The sequence below is a fragment of the Notamacropus eugenii genome, chromosome 4 (assembly GCF_028372415.1).
Source record: "Notamacropus eugenii isolate mMacEug1 chromosome 4, mMacEug1.pri_v2, whole genome shotgun sequence".
NCBI lineage: Eukaryota > Metazoa > Chordata > Mammalia > Diprotodontia > Macropodidae > Notamacropus > Notamacropus eugenii.
The window spans coordinates 470,358,650-470,365,559 of record NC_092875.1 but is presented as its reverse complement, the minus strand read 5'-3'; positions in this window follow the sequence as shown (position 1 = coordinate 470,365,559).

The following is a 6,910-nucleotide window of genomic DNA, read 5'->3' as shown; positions in this document are numbered from 1 at the left end:
CAGTCTAGGATATCCAAAGAGGTTTTGATCCCACAAATTCATATTAGAAAATATGATTCAAAGAGGAAGGAGTTCTTCTACATTGGATCTGAGTGCAGAGAAGTTCACTGTTACTCTGTCAGAGCATGTCCTAACTTCAGAGCAGGGATTGTCTTAATGTCATTTAGTTTTGGTCAGAATTCATTGCAGAGAAGAAAAAGCTGTTTCATTCAGAGTAGGCTGGAAAGCTTTTATAGCCATGTTCCTTACACTTCTACTTTCTTCGGAGGCATAAAGTAAATTGGGTTTAGTGTCTGCACTTATAGTTTTGAAATTCTTTTCTTAAGTCATTTGGGTAAGACACTGAAATAGAGATTTGTCAGAAACCAATGCATTTGATAGTTTTTGTGCTTTTATTTCTGAGTTTGTTTGTTTTTTAACTTTCCTTGCAAATATTTTGTCACATTTTACTAGTAATGAAATGGAAGGCAGCTTCATTTCCCCACTATGAAGCAGTTCACCCAGGGGAGGAAAATGTACATACGGATTGAGAGGACGTCTCAGTGACAAAAAACTTCTGAGTGTCTCTTGCAAAAAAAATAAATCTTCTACCTATATATGTATATGTATATATACATACATATATACATACACGTATACACATACATATAATTAAGAAATATTTAACAAGATGAATTAAAATATGATAGAAAAAATTTCATCTAGTTTCTTTCCCTAAACACTTTAAACTCACCTTTGGTAATAAGCACATAATGCTCTCCCACATGGCAGGCTGCACAGCCTATGGCTTCTGAGATATGCCCTGTGTGCTGAGCCCCAGATTACACAAGGCACTGGTTTCTTGGCTAAAGGTTCATCTGTTAGGTAATTAAATCCAACCTAGCTTTAGCTGGAGGTATAATTAAGTCCTGTCCAAAGACTGAGAAATTGAAGGCAAGTCATTGCCTTCAGGCTATATAGTAAGGCTATATGACAAGGATACACCGTCACCAAAGCTCCAACAGGGCAGGAACCCAGCATGCTCAGAATCATGTTACTACTCTTTGCCCAAGATGGCCAGTCTCCAGGGGCCCAGGGCCTTGATTCTGGGTAAAAGCTGGGCCTGCTCTTCCACGATTTTCACAAAGGAACAATTAGAAGCCCTCAAGAACTGGCAAAGTTTATTCTGTAAACCAACATTCTCTGCAGGGGCTAACCCAAAATGAAATATTTTAAGACAGCCATAATCTCCTATTGCTTCTCAGAGTTGGAGGTCTAGGGAAATGGGACTAAATTGATTCCAAAGATGTATAGAAACTATCCCAATGCTATTGCAGAGAGTCTGGGGAAGAGACTGTGGGGTCAAAAAACAAACAAACCAGTAAATAAAGAGACAGCTGTGCTCTGTACATTTTTTTTTGGCCTGGATTTGTGATAGCATTGGTATAGGGAATATTTCTGCCAATGCAGATTGGCAAGCAATCTGTAATTTATAAACTTAGAGAGCTGCGAGAGCCGCACATCTAAGTGCCTGCCTGTAGTTCTTATAACTGGGGAGGCTAAGGCTGGTGGATCTCTTGAGCTCAGGAGTTCTGAGCTATGGTAGGCTGGCACCAAAATGATGAGCTGCTTGGGTCTGGTGGGTCACCAGCCTACCTAAAGACAAGGTCAACTGGCCCAGGATGGAAATATAGCTGTTCAAAACTTATATGCAGGGTCAACTACACTTCTAGCATGGCAAAGAAAGGGAGATACTGAAAGAGATAGACAGAGATAGAGACACAGATACAGACAAATAGAGAGACAGAGACAAAGAGAGAGACAGAGATAGAGATAGGCAGAAAGATAGAGGCAGACAGAGAAACAGAGACAGAGAATGAGAGAAGGTTTCTTGGAGCATTGAGATATTAAGTGCCCTAGCCAGGGTCCTACAGCCAAGTTGGCCAGAGGTAAGATGTGGAGCCAGAGCTAACTTTGTCCAATGTGCCAAGCTACCTTTTACATAATAGGTGATTAAGAAATGTTTCCTGAATTGATTTGAATGAATATGGGGAAAACATGGATCCTAATAGTAAATGCTCTTCAAAAACTGACCTCTTGCACTCATCAACTGAGGGAAATCACTAAACAAATTGTGGCATGCTAATGTGATGGAGTATTGTTGCACCCAAAGAAATGATGAAAATGAAGAGTTCAGGGAAGACAAAGTAACTGACATCACAGTGAGGAAAGCAAAATCAAGAAAACAATAAATAGCAATGATGGCAAAATGTAAATGGAAAGAACAATAAAAGGAAAAGCAATAAAATAAATGGAAAGAACAAAAAACAAAAAAACAAAAAACTATAAAAAAACAAAACCATAAAATGATGCCAGCTGCCACTCAGCTGCCAAAGTCATCTTCCTAAAGCACAGATCTCACCATTTCATCCTCCTACTCTGTAAACTCCACTGGCTCCCTATTTTCTCCACAATCAAACATAAAATCCTGTGTCCTACCTTCCAGTCTTCTCTGCTGTCCTCTACGGATTTGAGCCATTAGACTGGGAACTCCTTGAACATAGGAATCCTGTTTTTTTTTTCTATCTCTAGCAATTAGCACATTGCTTGTTGCAGTGCAAGAATTTAAATAAATGCTTGTTGAATGACAACAACCCTGTGAGGCAGGTGCCATTATTATCTTCATTTTCTAGATGAAGAAAACTTAAAGGAACTGGACAGCAGGTCTAATAAAAATCAAGCAGAGGAGTACAAGAATATTTTAAAAAATAAACACAGTTTCTGCCTACTATTAAAAAGAGATAATGGTATTATTGTTGGCCATTTTTTTAAAACTCAGATTGGTATGATAGTTCATTTCTGAGCTTGAAATAAAAGAGGCAGTTAGGTGGAACAGTGGATAGAGCACTGGCCCTAGTGTCAGGAGGACCTGAATTCAAATCTGGTCTCAGACACTTACTAGCTCTGTGACTCTGGGCAAGTCACTTAACCCCTTAACAGAGAGAGAGAGAGAGAGAGAGAGAGAGAGAGAGAGAGAGAGAGAAAGACAGAGACAGAGACAGAGACAGAGAGACAGAGAGAGAGAGAGACAGAGAGAGAGAGAGAAAAGAAATGAGATACTCATAACTCTAATAGTTAACAAAAGCTGCACTTGATTAGCCATGGCTACAAAGGTACAAACTGGGGCCCAGAGAGTTTAAGCAATTTGCCCAAGGTCATACCAGTAGTAAATGACTTAGTCAGGATTAGAACTTGGGTCCTATGGCTCTTATCGTTTTCCTGAAACTTGGTAGAAAGGAATAGATACTGATAGCCAAAATGATACAAGATGATTAAAGATTCTTAATGAAATTAAAGGTCTAGTTACACCATTCTTCAAGCACTCAAACATTTGCATGTACACAGTAAATGGAACCACCACACTGATTAGGTACTGCCCTGGAAAGGATGATAGCATAGTGGAAGGGAAAGGGCTCTATATCTGAAGTCAGAGGATGTGGGTTTGAATGCTAGCTCTGCTACATTCCAAATGAAAGACTTTGGTCTATCACTTAACCTCTGTGAACCTTAATTTTCTTTTCATTACAATAAAGGGATTAGATCATTCTCTAAAACCCCTTCTGCCTCTTTATCCGGTAATCCTATAAATTCTGACTTGAATTAGACTTAATCAAATATCCTGAAAATTTAACCCGGAGAAAGGAGTCAGGCTAATATGTAGAACTAGTGTGGCACCAGGAGCCTCTCTTTCTAGGAAATTATTTAAAAACCTTACATAGAAACACAAATGAAGGCTAGGGAGTCAAAGGTTAATAGTAGCAGGTAAATAACAACTTATGGGGATGGAGTCGTGATGGCAGAGTAGAGAAGCTCTCAGCGGAGCTCTCCCAACATTCCCCTCCAAACAACTTAAAAATAATACCCCAAATTGAATACTAGGATGGCAGAGCCAATAGACGGCCAAAATGAGTGATTCTTCCAACCCAAGGCAACAGAGGAGGTCAGAGAGAAAGATCTGTGACCCAAGAGAGGAGGCTGGTCCAGAACCCATGTGGATGAAATACCACTGGTAGGACTAAGTGGTGGTAACAGAAGCAACAGTAGCTTTGGGAGCTCTTAAGCCAGAGAGGAAAAGAACCTGACAACTATTCAGAAAGAAATTATGGGGTTCCACTGTGCTAGCACTGGACACAGGATCAGATGCTGTTTGGCAACTCCATTGCCTATACTCACTTCTGAGTCATAGTTCAGGGGCAGACAAGAGCACTTTTGGTTGAGAGGGAGTGAAAGAACTGAGGGAGGTATCACTTCCGGCCCCAAGCGATCAGGGGACCATGAGGGGCAGTATCAAATGTAATCCCAAGGGATCAGGGGCCCTTTCTGAGTAAGAACCAGAGTGCAGACAAAGACAGCAGTGACATACCTCTCCCCAGGTCACATCAACTGGAAAGCACTGAGAATTTCCAAAATCCCAAGAGTAACTCTGAAAATAGCTGTGTGAATAAGCCAGAAGCTGGAGGCAGAGTCCTTCTTCCTTCATGCTGGAAAAAAAGTCCAACTTTAACATATAGTTCCACATCCATAAATAGAGTGGAAAAAAGAGCAAAACAAACAAACCAAAAAACCCAACTTGATCATAAAAAGCTACTATAGTGATGGGGAAGATCAAGTCACAGTCACAGAAGATGACAATGAAGTCAAAACAGCTATAAGCAGAGCCTCAAAGAGAAATGTGAATCCAATGCAAATCCAACAAGAATTCCTAGAAGAGCTTAAAAAGTGATTTTCAAAATTAAATGAGTGCTAGAGGAAAAAATTAAAGCAAAGGAAGAAAATTATGAAAGGACAGTTACAGCTTGATAAAAGAGGCACCAAAAATACTGAAAAAAATAGCACCTTAAAAAAATTGGCCATATTGAAAAAAAGGTACACAATTCATTGATGAAAATAAGTCCTTAAAAAGGCAAAACTGGTCAAATGGGGAAAAAAGTACAAAAGCCCACTGAAGAAAATAATTTCTTAAAAATTAAAATTGGTCAAGTAAAAGCTAATGACTGAGTCAGCAAGAAACAATATAAAGAAATTGAAAGAATGGAAAAAATAGGAGGAAATGTGAAATATCTCATTGAGAATGAATAAAAAACCAACAACTTCAGTAAAGTTGTGCGATATAATAAACCCACATAAATCATCAGCGTAGCAGCAAGAGATAGAAAGAGAAATTCTATTTAAAATAACTAGAGACAATATAAAATATCTGGGAGTCTACCTGCCAAGACAAAACAAGGGACTACATTAACACAATTACAAAACACTTCACACAAAGTCAGATCTAAACAATTGGAGAAATGTTAATTGCCCATGGGTAGACCAAGACAATATAAAAAATTGCCATTCTACCTAAATTAATTTACTTATTCAGTGCCATACCAATCAAACTACCAAAGAATTATTTTTAGAGCTAGAAAAAAATAATAGCAAAATTCACCTGGAAGAACAAAAGGTTTATAAAATCAAGAAAATCAATGAAAAATGTTAAAGAAGGCGCCCTAGCAGTTCTAGATTTCCAACTCTATTACAAAGTGGTAATCACCAAAACAATCTGGCACTAAGAAATGGAGCAGGAGAGGAGGTTCACAATATGCAGCAGGAAATGGTCAAAGCAATCTAGTGTTTGATAAACCCAAAGATCCAAGCTTTTGGGGTAAGAACTCACCATCTGATAAAAATTGTTGGGAAAACTGGAAAGCAGTTCGGCGGAAACCAGGCTTAGACCAACACTTCAAACCGGATACCAAGAGAAGGTAAAAATGGATAAGTGATTTAGATAAAGGGTGACATGATCAATTAGGGGAGCATGAAAAAATGTATCTGTCAAATCTGTGGATATGGGAAAAGTTTTTGACCAAGCAAGACATAAAGATTATGGGAAATAAAATAGATAATTTTGATTATATGAAATTAAAAAGAAATCAAAGCCATAAGTCATCACATGAAAAAAATCTTTAAATCACTACTGAGTAGAGATATGCAAATTAAAACAACTCTGAGATACCACTTTGCACCTGTCAGACTGGCTGACATGACACAAAAGGAAAATGACAAATGCTGGAGGAGATGTGGAAAAATTGGAACACTAATGCACTGTTGGTGGAATTGTCAACTAGTCCAACCATTCTGGAGAATAATTGGGAACTACGGCCAAAGGGCTATAAAACTGCATACCTTTGATCCAACCATATCAGTACTAGGTCTGTATCCCAGAGATCAAGGAAAGGAGAAAGGACTTATTCATATAAAATATTTATAGCAAGTCTTTTTGTGGTGACAAAGAGTTGGAAATTAAGGGAATGCTCCTCAAATTAGGAATGACCTAACAAGTTGTGGCATATGATTGTGATGGAATACTATCATGTTATAAGAAATGATGAGCAGGATAGTTTCAGAAAAACCTGAGAAAACTTATATGAACTCATGCAAACTGAAGCGAGCAGAACCAGGAGGACATTGTACACAGTGACAGCAATATTATATGATGTTCTCCTATGAAAGACTTAGCCACTCTGATCAAGACAACAACCCAAGAAAATTCCAAAGGACCCATGAAAAAAATGCTATCTGCCTCCAGAGAGAGAAAACTGTAAACTCTGAGTGCCGATTAAAGCACACTTTTTCAAGCTTTCTTTATTTTTATTGTTTTATTTTGTTTGCCTGCTCCTTCGCAACATGGCTAATATGGAAATATGTTGGCACAACCTCTGATATATCTGGAATCAAAGTGTTTGCCTTCTCAAGGAAAGGGGAGGGAGAGAAAATGACTGTTAAAAATCCTTCAAAATTCTCTTCATATTGGTAAGAATTGAATGAAATAAAAGAGAAAGATAGATAAAAAACATTAGGATTTAGCACCCTTAGTTCCATCAGAGTGCCA